General features: G+C 25.0%; 1 protein-coding gene across 2 annotated transcripts in view; it reads right to left on the bottom strand.

Moving 5' to 3' along the window:
* Positions 1–13,157, bottom strand: part of LOC111688592 — a 73,538-nt gene extending 60,381 nt beyond the window's left edge. Inside the window, exon 1 of one of the 2 annotated variants that reach the window (XM_023451115.2) lies at positions 12,606–13,157. The gene's annotated coding sequence lies outside the window, so the exon portion shown is untranslated. The remainder of the gene's footprint in view (positions 1–12,605) is intronic. The other variant, XM_023451104.2, reaches the window with a different exon arrangement.
* Between the last annotated feature and the right edge of the window lie 473 nt (positions 13,158–13,630).

Here is a 13,630-nt window from a genome sequence, read left to right as displayed (position 1 = left end):
CAAGCACACAAGTAACATGATCTGTCAGAATTTTGTGTAAAAGAGTACGGATAGGATCGCCTAAATGAAATATTAAATGAAACCTCCACACATTGACAAAAAACACAGATCGAAAATTTGACAGTCTTATGGCTCTCTCCACTTTTTATATACTTTTAAATACTTTGACAACGGATGTTATTGAAGTATTATAAATACTTTAAAACTTTGCACCAGTCGTGTGTAAATTTAAAAAGTTATTTTTTTTCCTCTGTGTAAAGTTGTAAAAAAATCGGTGGTGACACAAAGCTTTTAAATCTAAAGTTTTCTGATTATGTATATACCTTGTAAAATTTTAACATTAAGGTACATTTTTCCTTTTATTGAATTATTATTTATTTTTTAATATTTACCAAAAATTCAGTTCAACAAAACCAATTTACCTGAAAAAATAGAATTTATAAAGAAATTAGCATAAAATATTAAAAAAAAAATCATACTTATAATAAAATAAAATTAAATTTTATATATTTAATTTTAAAGAATGAGTAATCTTTCTAGCAAATCCTCAATTTTAATATTTTTTGTAATAAGTATTTACATGTTTAAAAATTATTCTAAGAATTAAATTTTTACTAGACAAAAAAACAACCTAATTTTCTTATAAATTTATAAACAACAAGAAAAATTGAACAAACGTTTTTTTTTGTTTATTTCCAAGAATAAAAATAATTTTAGTATAATCTAATACTAACAAGAGAGAAAGGAAAAAAATTTACAATGAAGATGATGATCATGATCATAATGCTGATAAATGCTACATAATAATGCAGTAAGTAAAAACTTTACCTTTAGAATCTAGGAAATTTTATGACAAAAACATACTAAAGTAATATGTGTTACGAGTTAGAACAAATCTTTATCATCATGAAGGTAATATGCCAAATCTAATAATCAAATACAACAATGTATAATGTTCTATATCATATGAGTTACAATTTAAGGAGATGATAATGACGATAGTATTCAAACCATCACAACATGTTTCTACTAAAACTCGTAGTGAAATGTTAAAAATTTTATGTTTTTTCAACGTGAATCTCATAAAATGGCATAATGCTCGCGTACAATATAAAACATGGTTATAATAACGTGACAAGGCAAAGTACAGTGCGTTTTAATAGTAATCATACATTTAGATACTTTTTTACAAAATTTTATTTATAAAAAATTCCATAAAATAAAAATATGTTAATTAAATTTGACAAATTTATGTAGAATTTTTTATCTTTACATTCTGTTAGTTTACTTTTACATAAAACTGTATTAAATCATTGCAAATAGATATTTGAAGGAAGGTAATTTACATGTATTTTTATGAAAAAAATGTTTTACTTGTTAAATTTTTTGGTAAATTTAACTATTCCCTAATACCCGCTGTGTGATTGCTGATTATCAGCCATCTCCCGTAAATATCGAAACATTTTAAACATTAATTTTGTTTAGGATTTAAATGAGTAGTTGAAGTTCAATTTAATTTTTTATGCGTGTATGTAGATAACGATGCCATGAAGGTAAGAATATTAATACAAAGGAATAAACAAATTTAATATAGTAGATAAAAATGTATTTGAAATATTTGTTATGTATATTACAGGGGAGTTTAAAAAGTGGTATTTTTTCAAAATCAAATTAACTGTTTGAAAGTAGGATTAAAAACAAAATTCTTAAAACCTAATAGACTACAATTCCTTGTCGATTCCCTGAAATACAGTTTGCAGTTTGTTTGTATTATATGTAATGTAGTTATTTAACATATTACTTAGTAATGAGTAGTCGTTACCAATAACATTAATACATTTTTTTGAGTAGGATTTGTAGCCAATTGTCTTTAGAATACTTTTAAGAAATTGGTATTAACATTACTGTAAACTCGTTTTTTAGAAATAACATTTATAACCAGTTATTCAGCCAATATTACTTGCCTACTTACCGGATACATTTTTCTTTAACAAATTTAAAAATGTTTTTCAAAATTGTTTTCACCTCTTCCTAAAACTCCCTTTATAACAAACTTTTAAACGAATTTAATTTTCATGTTAACCTGTCAAAAAATTCAAAATTCACAAAACCAAAAGAGCATAAGACAGGCGTTTCATTGTTCAACGCCTTGTATTAATAATGAATATAATTTTTTACCGTTCATTTTTTTGGAGAAACTTATATATATAGATTTGTTTAAACTTTAAAGCAAAAAAATTTTTTTAATGTCTCTATTTTGAATTGTTTGTCATTGTTTGTTTTTTGAGCAAATATGAACAAACGAAATATTTATTTGGTGTTAAGTATGGATTGAGTAAAGTAGTTTATCTTTAGCTTGTAGAGGGCTTTAAACTGAATTAAAATAATGGATTTGTTTGTATTAAATACAGATATTTTAAGTGATTAATGACATGTCATAAAAATTACAAAACTTAAATGAATTATTAGGTGTTATTCCTCCAACTTTTACACTTCAATAATAATTAATGCAAAAAGTATTTTACAGGTTTCTTTTAATTGAAAAGAAAGTGTTTTCGTTAATGGAGAGTGGGAGAGAAGATTTTTATATTTTGTTTGCATTTATGTTAAATGTATATTAACCCTTTAAGAAATGAATTATAACATATGCATATATGAATAATTAATTTAACATTTTGTTCTGAATAAACTTGGATTTAAAGCTTTAAATTTGTGAATACGAAATATGTTCAAAATTAATTAATTGCAGTGTCTGAGATCGATACGAAAAGAAACTTTCAAAATTCAATACCAACAATTTTAACAAAACCAATTTGTAACAAAAGTCAATCACCTGTTAATATGTATTTATATTTAAAACAAATTAGCAAGATATCTTACTTTTTTTGGAAATTTTATTATGTGTCATTAATTAAGTCATATTAACTTTAGTATTAATATGAAATTTATTAACGAATTGATATAATAAACTCTTAACTCACAAAAGTTAATTGTTAAATAAAATGTTGCTTTTAGGTAATCTCTCTACACTGACGTAATCATTTCCGTCTTAATGTTCTTAAAGTTGCTGTCATATTTATTTCAGAAAAAGTCGTAGTATTAAAAGTCAACATAATAATAACAATAAAACTCTTATTTTAGGAAACAAAAAATAAACACTTTTTAAAAACCGGTTAAATAGTAATTCCTCTATAAATTTAAAGTTATTTAACACTTAAAAAAAATTAAAAAAAATGAAACTAACAAAAACACAAACACTTTAATAACAGAAAGAAGAAATATTATCTAAAGAAACGTATTCTTACAAAAAATAAATATAATCTTAACCTAAATAATGTAACCCACTATTATAAAGATAACAAAAGAATTTAAACTAAATTTAGAATAGAAAAAATAAAAAAACAATTCGATACGACTAGAACACCGGTGTAGCATACATTCAACCTTTTATGCTTGAAATAAAAAGCTTAAAGTTAAAAAGTGACAAATCTAACAACATTATTCTTTATGAATTTTGTTTTTTTTTATCAAATCGAATTCTTGTCATAAAGCAATAAAAACTCAAGGAACCAAGAAACGGTTAACAAAACGTATTTTGTAAAATAAAAATAAATAAAAGAGACGAAAACAAATAAATTTATTTTTCTTTAAATCACTCAAAAAAATAAAATAAATCGAAATCAACAACACAAACTGAAGCCAAATATATGAGTTCATCAATATTCTGTTATATTTCTTCTTAGAATCGGTATCTAGAGTAGAGTTATTTAGTAGGGATAGATCCTAAATAATTTAAATTGTAAAGTACGTTGGGTGTTACAGACAGATCCAGCCACTAATTATTTGAATAACTAGTAATGAATAAAAATCCCCACCCATTGGTTAAATACGGGAATGGGGCAGATTTATAATTGCTCAATTTTAAACTAATTTACTTTTGGATGGCATTTATTCTCTTGGTCATGATAGAAATAGTTTAGAAAACTTTTGAAGCACTTGCATATGGACGTAAAATAAGTTATTTAAGAACAAACTTTACTTGTGTTATAGGAGAAAAGAAACGAAGCACTTTCTTTTTAACTTCAAAACAGTGCTTATAGAATACAAATTCTGCAGATGAATAAACATGTCATTCACAGCCGCTCTTATAGAAAACCAACTTAGCCATGGTGAGATATTTTACTTACTATTTAGTATAAAATAAACTTAGGCATGATGAGATATTTTACTTGCTATTTACCATAAAATAAACGCTATTTTAATTAGCCCATATTTTAAAATATTCGATAAATTTTAGGGAATTTATTAATTCATTACTTACTCAAAAAAAACTTCAGCACCAACTACACGTTAGTACAATATTTTATACTAAATTCCTTTCCCTATTCATCATTTTCGTTTAACTTGGGGACATGTACGACGATACATTTTTTGTGTTCGTAAATAAATCTTATCAGTTGTAAATAAATGGCAATTTTTTTGTTTATTTTTCCATTATTTTTTAACTAGAGGGTCAAACATTAGTCATTTAATTGTTATATGTATTTAAAATTGAAAAAAAAAAACAAAAATGCCAACAAATTTAAATGAAATATTTGAAAATGTTTTAAATACTAAATGTTGCCTTAGATTAAGGCTCATATAATTAGGGATTTATTTGTGACTAGACCAGACCAGTTTATCTAAATACTTATACACTAAGAGAATAAGAAATAAAGTTAATTAACTTGAAGATAACATAAATAAACAAATTGAACAAATACGGTTGAGTACCTGAGGGTTATTAACTATGAAATATTCTAGACAATTAGTTATTTGGTTCATTATTTGGCTTTAACGAGATAATGATAATAATGAGTAATTTGTTTAAATTTAATTGAAAAATAGGAAATTATTTATTTTATAGTTTTAGAATTTTTATTTAATTATGTCAATGGGTCAGTCAGATATCTAATGATAAATAAGTAAATGAGTAATGAAAAGATGATACAAATTTTGTATGAAAATTTTTCTTATAAACTGTTCATAAATTGCTACAAGGCGTTTGATCCCTTATATTATGTTTGCAGAGATGACAATTTCAATTTATAATATAAACAATATTATTTAAATGAAATAAAATGTAACCTACTTATCGAATATTAGTTTAAAATTTAATAAATATTTATAGCATTTTCAATGTCCAATAAAAAACCCTTTTATAATAAGTATAACAAGTTTAAAGTATATTTGAGTACAATTCAAGCTTTGAGGCCAATTAAAATTGTATAGATTTATTCAATTTCATTACATAATAAGATTTAGATATAAAATAAAAATATCTTTTTTTTCTCATTTATTAACTACCAATAAATGTTATGTAAAATCTATTTATTAATAAGAACTCAACTTAAATTGTTCTATTATTCAATAATAAATTCCAATTAGTAATTTTATACATTTTCAAGTCCAACAAGACATAAAGTTAACAGTACAGAAAAGGGTAAATTAAGATTCTTTCGTTTATACTTTATACACACACAAACATACATATATATAGTGGTACTATATATAAATTGTGCATTTGAATAATTCAGGTTTACAATTACTGTTTACTGCTGCTGCTGTTGTGGATACAACCAATCTTACTTACACACAAACATATAAAAATCTATATAGTAATACGGGTGCATTTGGATGAATGAATTGAATGGATGGATAGATGGCATGATTGGTTGGATGAACAAAAGCAAGAGCATAACTATAAAATGGTCATAAATACATATAAATGTAAAATTTTTCTCTATAAATATCACGTTAAACTACAAAAATTAAACGAATAGTAAAACATTGAACTTTTGTTTTCAATAAACAATACCTTGAATTTTAAAACTATTTTAATAGGGATTTGTTACAACTACTCGTATGCACAACATCACATTATTTATAAAAATTAATCTGCTTGTGTATTTCAAATTAAAAATAAAAGAACTTTTTATATTTTTTTATTTACTATATAAATATAAACGTTGAATTGTATAATCAAAAGAAAACTAACTAAATATTTTAAACCAACAACATCAATATTGTTGATATTTTAACAAGTGTTAAATTTTAAAAATAAACAAAACAAATAAAAACAACGTCAACTAAAAAATTCTCACATTTGTGATAATAACAATATCACATGCAACAAATAAAATTATTTCTTTTTATGTTTGCTAAGGGAGAGTGTCAATAAAAGTATAACATTTCTCTTTTCTAGATCTACATAAACAATAATTTTTTTATTCATCTGCCACATTCCAATATTTTTACTTTTATATTCCGATGTTTCAGACCATTTAAATAAATTTTTTTATTTCTAATAAATTTCATATTTGAAAAATTTAATATCAAATCCTGTGAATTAAGCAAAAAATGTTGGATCTTTAACAGATTTCGAGATGTTTTAGTCTGTTAGACCGAAGATCGATTCCCACCTGAAGAATGTATATACTTCTCTCAAGCTTAATAATTGCTATTTAAAATTCTAGTTCAGTTCTAGTTCTAGTTTTAAATTTTTTCCAACTTCGAAATTTGTTGTTATTGAAAAATCATTTTTAAATACCCAATTCTAAGGATGACAATTTTCATCATCATTTACAATGTACCATAATTGAACATTGTAAAATAAACAAATAATACTTTGTTAATTAATGTTTCCTTTAAAAAAATGTATCTTTTTTTATTTAAAAAGAAATTACAAAAGGATGTTTACTTGCGTGTTAACTGCCAGACATAATTATAATCATTATTAATGTTAAAATACATTGACAACTGTTTAAATAATAATGAACAACCTAATAAAAAAATAAACAAAATAAAAACACATTTGTTAAACTATAAATTTTGTCTCCAAATAAAAATAAAGAAAAAATGAACATGTAAATTTTTAAAATTTTAAATAAACAAGCACGTGTAGACAACATGTCTGGGCATATGCAGATGAAATCTATACGTTTTTTTTTTTTTGCTTTTTCTTCCTCCATGTTATTAAAAACCTCAAGCATAAATAGGAATATTTTAAAAAATATTCTATTATAGCAAAGTGGGGAAATACTTAAATAAGTATGTAAGGAAAACAACAACCTCAATGAACATGGTTTAAACAAGGTGTTTATTATTTAACATGATTTTTCTTTCCTTGCAACATACATATACATACATATGTATGTATGTAGTATGCCATATTTATGCCACACTTTGGATTTTTTTACATAGAAAACAACAAATTAAGTTGTTTGTCTATTTTTTTAAACAATTTAATTTGTGGTTTTCTATTAAATTTACTTCCTTTACCATATAACCATAAAATACATTGTAAAGGAACACACACCTTAATGAACCATCCTACCGATTTTTTTAAACAATTTAAGGCGCATAAAGACAGCCATCTATCCTATCCATCTATCACCGTTAGGGCGTTGGTTGTTTGTTTTAATTACCCTTAAAGATTCCAACACATTTCAATGCAGTTATTTTTTCCTTTTTTCGGTTGACAATTTTGTTGGGGTTTTTTTGTTCAAAAAAGGATGCGTGTTAGATTGTATACAAACATAATCAATGACCTATTTAAGTGACCTGAAATGTCTGCAGAAGCAAAACTGTATATGTTTTTGTATATGCGTGTGTTATTCAAAGTTCACACACGTATCACATTACAAAAGGATTTTTGAAATACAAACATAATTTTTGTTAAACTTTTGTTAATTAAAAAGCTTGATCCTTTTTTTTGTTGAGGGTAGAACAATGTTTGTTTTAAGCAAAATAAACTTTAAGTTACTTTAAGTTTTTTGCAAAGCACTTCTTAACTTAAACAGCCCTTAAACAAGCTTTTAAATATTATTATGGCATTTATTTATATAAAGTTTATTTAATAAAAATTTATGTTTTTTATTAATATTAGTATAAAATTAATGTTTAATGAATGATAAAATGAACATAAATGATAAAATGATCCAAAATTTAGATTTCCAAAATAGTATACAAGGGTCTTCATAAATTGCTTGTAACAATAAAACGGACAGATAGACAGACATCTCTAAATCAATTTATTTTTATATAGAGAAGAAAGGAGGTGAATTTATAACTAAAATAATTAATGAAATTTTCCTAAAAAGGGTTTAAACTTAAGAATATAAATTAAGATTAGTTTTCTACATTTTATAAAATATTTCCCTTTTAAATAAAACGCCATGTAATATGCATTTCCCTTATAAACTTTATTTACGTAAGCCAAAATCAGTCCTTTTTATAGTCATTTCAACTATAAGTAAACTATATTTCAAAAAGTTAATTAGGCTGAAAAACTAATTCCTGTTGGGAAGTGGCAAAGATTTTGTTTTGCTTTTTAAGCAATTGTGCAATAATAGTTCCTATTATTTTCTTTAGAAAATCTAAAAAAAATGCTAAAAATAAAAACACCATAAATGCAATTTGCGGATGTAAGCCTGTGGATCTTGAAGCACGAGTATGGAAATGTGTTCGGTGCGGTTAAAAGAAAAAAACCAACAAAGTGGCAGCAATAAAAATAAAGTTAAAAAAAACTTTATTATATTTTTAAACTACAAAAAGAACAAAAACAGAAAAACTTTCATATGTTGAAAACTTTCAAGTTGAAATCGGAAATAAAACAGATTACAAAACAATAAAAATGAATGAATTTAAGGAAATACAAAAAAGTAAAACATTTGAAGGGAGGATGTTTATTATAGTATTTTTAGCGCAACAAAAAAGACAAAAAACAATTTATTTTTATGATAAAAATAGTTTGATTTTATATTAAAAAAAAACTTACACTTTTAAACAAAGACAATAAGGGTATTCGATCAATGTTATCTACATTAATTTTTTGGGAATATTGAATTTATTGGATTTTAAATTTTCTTTTCAATTTCTCCTATTATTGTCTTTATTAAAAAGGTTACTAGAACATGTTTTTATACCATAAACTTTGAGTACTTATTATTAACCAAAAGTTTCCCTTTTTTTCTAAAAATTTTGTTAATCAAAAAAAAAAGACTTTTTGTTAGCAATTTACCATAAAACACAATGAAGCTTGTTAAAAAATGTCTGCGCATGTTGATTTTGAGTACATTTTTAAACTAATTTAAACTAAGAATAGAAACAAATTTAATCTCTGATATATTTCTAAAGGAATCAATTCAAATTAAAGTTTTATTTTAAAAATAATAATTTGGAAAGATCAACTTTGGTAGTTTTTAGTTAGACGCAGTAGAAAAAATTTTCATTGGACAATGTAAGTCACTTAAATATGACGATTTATATATGGAGAAAATATAATTTTCTCCATATATAGGAAGCTGAGCTTTTAAATTACATTTTCAATCCTAAAACAATATAAGTTATTTAATTAACTATTTTAACTAACTGACCACAACCAAACCAAAATAGCTTAAACATTTAAATCTTTAATAAAAAGAACAACTACAACAATCTAAAATCTAAAAGAAATAAGTGTGGTAATCAATTTTGTATGGCAATGGATGAGGTTTAGGCTATGAAAATAAATGTTAAGGAATTTATTTATGGCAATAAAAATCGAGAATAACAAAAAAGTTTTACTTTTCAAACCAGAGCAAAACCAAAACATGAAGCAAAATCAGACAAGTGTTGAAACAATAAAAGAAACAAAATTATAAACCCCTCCGTCCGTCGTATAAAAAAGTTTTTTTCTCTCAACAATCATGGTTGGAAGAGATTTGTTAGCGGCTGGCGTATATATACGATGAGGAGTATAATCCTTGTGTGTAAGTTATGTTTGGACACGTGTTGGTATAGGAGTAGAGTATAAAGAATAGGATCCATTAAATAATGCTGGTAAATATAAAAAAACACAATACAAACATTCAGGCACTAAATGAATATACCGCAAAACAATAACCATCAAGTTTTTCTTTATACAATTTGTGTGTTTTTTTGTACGGTCTATGAGTGAGGCCACAGAAATAAACAAAACCAACCTCCTCCTCCAAAAAAAAACAATAAACAAAACCAAACAATATGAAAGCAAAAGTAAAAGATTTTCCATCTATTATGTGAGGTTCAAAATTGCAAATAAACCAATGATAGTAAAATAGAAACACACAATTACACACAAACTGATTCACTGAATATCTATTAAGTGGGCCCATCATTGGCATGAAATAGAATTTATTTAAATCTAAATGTTCTATCAATATTTGATATCAATTTGGAGCTATATAGGTCATTATGGTTCAATCATTGTGGAATTTATTCAAACTATTTATTTTTTACTACATTTAGTCTTAATTATATTGAGTATTAGGGCCAAAAAAAAGGCCTTTAAGAAAGCTTGGTCAAAGAATTTTTGAAATTTTTGAAACCATTTTCGTTGAAACCTTAAAAAATTGTAATGAAATTGGAAACATGTAAAAATATTTGTTGAGCCATCCTAATATCCACAATCATGTAAATTCAACCATGACCACGAATATTTAGTTAATACAAATCAACAACGCTATAATTTAAGAGGTTGTAGTTTAAATTTATCATAAAGTGAGCACCTGATGTCTTGTTTTTTTCATTACCAAGCGAGTAATGCAAAAAATCAGGAAATTCATCATTGGGCGTTGACCACTTAGATGTGAGATCACTGAAGAATATTTACCTTTCAGGATATAATATTCGGTACCACTGTCAACTCTAATGAAATAGTTCCAAAACTCTATAAACGTAAATTTTAAGTGCAAAAATTAATAATTAATAAAAGTGTGTAAATAAATATTGCTACCAAAATTCTGAACTCTGCTGGTGATCTTCCAGCGTGATCGAGAATAAACTGTAAGTTAGTTGTTAAAATAGTTTTCTCAATTATTGTAAATATGGAAACCGATATAATAACTAAACCCTTTGATCGCCATTTAGTCTACACTTGACATGCTATACCCAACATACTCGTATTTAATGAATACAAAATCTTTTCTGTTCATATTTTGTTCGTAAGTATTATTTAATTTATGAAAATACGTTTTAGTTTATGTTTTTAGGATTATTTGGGGATTAACACAATATGTTCTGTACGTTGACATTTACTATTTTGTGAATACTTCTCACATACAAGTAGTTGACAAAAATATCATAAAAATAAGTATATATATACATATATGTATATATATGTACATCCTTGTTCATATGTATATATTTAATTTTACATATTTCAAACATTACCAGGGTACATTTTTCTACATACTTCTTGGCCGATATTTATAAGATAGCGATAAAAAGACAATGATGACAAGATGTAAGCATGTGAGAGAATGTGTTTCGATAAGAAATACAATTTATTATTAAAAGATAAAATGTGGTAAGACTTTATATAAATAAATGTGTTATATGAGTAAAAGAAGAACTAATGACTAGTTTTGTACGATATAATCAAAGTGCTGGTAATTTTGCTATTTTTTATCATTTGCTCAATTACATTTTATAAAAAAGGGACTTTTTAATTTATTTATATTTACTTAATCATAGACTATTTATTTGAAGTTGTAAAGAACAAATTAAAAAAAAATTATATTACAATAATTTTAGCAAAAATATATGTATTTTCCTAATTTGAAACGCCATATAATTTTGCAGATCTATTTTGTCTGGTATTAATAACCACGAAACCTAACGCCTACAGAAAATGTGCGTTAAAGAAAAATTAAAATCTCTTTTTAGTTAATCACATAATTGAAATTACCAAAACCCACAACTTAACCCTAATTTGCAACTCTACAAACAACCATTAAATCTTAAAATTTGATTAAGTCAACCGCCCGGCCATTAGACGACTATCCTTTCCTTTTTTTTGCGTACACAGATAGTATCGAGTTTTATCACCTCAAACCACTCACACATTTTTGCTAAGTAAAATAAACATTGATAAGATTACACCTCACAACCAAGAGAACACCTTTATACAACATCAAATAAGAAAAGGATTAAATATTAAGAAGATTTTCTCTGAAAATTGTAATTTTGCAAGAATGTTGAGCGAATGTGTCAGGTTTGAGAAATAAATGTTGAAAATTGTAGGAAAATTTAAAATTTATTTAGATGCGGAAAATTAGTGTATACAGATAATTTCGAAATCATTAGAACATAAATCTTGAATGAATTCTCGTTACAAAACTATCTACGTGGACTGTTTTGATTATGTTCTAATTACACAATTAACCGAAACTTTAGAGAAACATCGCACTATGGATCAGAAAGTGATAACGACAAATTTAACGCAAATTGAATGTAGTTTCACCTTAAAAAAGTTGTAGTTTTAAGAAAACTATGAAAAATATTCGTAAAATATAAATTATTTTAAAGATTTAAGGTCAAATAAATAACAAAATTTTTTATTATAAATATGTTTTCAATTGAAAATCTAATTGATTCTTTTCAGTTTTTAATTGTACCACAAAAAGTACTAATGTTAACTATTTGATCTATGCCCTGACAACTCAGTACTATAAAGACAACATGTGTATGTTCGTAAATCTGATTGATGCTGTGTTGTTGTATTTTTTATTGTATCATAAAACTGAAACGTGCTTACTACTCACCTTAAACGGATTAAATTCCAGCCAAAGTAATTGACAAGTAATTGAAGTTTTTTCCAAATGTTGAATGTAAAAAAATATGGAGGGCAGCTTCAAAAAAGGTCAAAGTGTGTAAATTATAATTCCGACACACTTTATTATAACACTCACATAAGTCCAATGCAAATATTATATCCAAATTTAAATACAGGAATATTTCTCACAACAAAAAACACTTGATTTTATTATGGTTTTATTTGTTTCTGTTTTGTACACTATTTTCTAACACGATTTTTTGCACACTTCTAATATTAGCTTGTTTGCATAAACTTGTCAAATTATTCATTTACATTTGTTTAGTATTTTTTTTATAAAAAATTTTTATATTATTTTATTTCACTTTAATTTGTTACAAATTTAATTAAATGAATCTCATATAAACCGTTAATTGAGCTTCTCACGATATATTTTCAATAAATTATTTTACTTCTTTACAACAAACAATGCACGACGATACGTTACGGATAAGCGGCATACAAACGTCTAACATGCACAAAATTCCAAAACAGAGTGAAGTTATAATTTTGCATAGCTTTACTACTTACTTGCCCTAACCTAACTAGAATTTAATAAAGCGTTAGTGAGAGTTTGAGTGAATTTTGTTTGAATTTAATGAGAGTTTGAGTGTTTTATTTAAAGGCGCATATGTTTTCTACTCATTTCTCTGTTATTGTTTTGTATCTATTGGCGGTGTGTGCGCTAGTATCGGTTTGTTTACATTTCATTTTTGTATCTACCCTGCAGTTTTGAATAGTATAAATGTTAAGTTTACATAAAGTGTAGTTAAATTGTTTTGTATAAACAATACAAAAATTAATAAATAAAATTCTAAAATATATTATAACCTAGCAAGTAATTATATAACACATTAGTCATTAGACTATTTCTATGTAAACAAGACGTAATTGTTAAGAATTACATTAATAGGTAAGTGTTTTTAATTGTAATGAATTACCAAGTTTTTACTATCCATTTTAAAATTTATTTGT

This window comes from Lucilia cuprina, chromosome 2 (assembly GCF_022045245.1).
Source record: "Lucilia cuprina isolate Lc7/37 chromosome 2, ASM2204524v1, whole genome shotgun sequence".
In the NCBI taxonomy this organism is placed as follows: Eukaryota; Metazoa; Arthropoda; class Insecta; order Diptera; family Calliphoridae; genus Lucilia; species Lucilia cuprina.
This window is presented reverse-complemented; position numbering and strand designations above follow the sequence as displayed.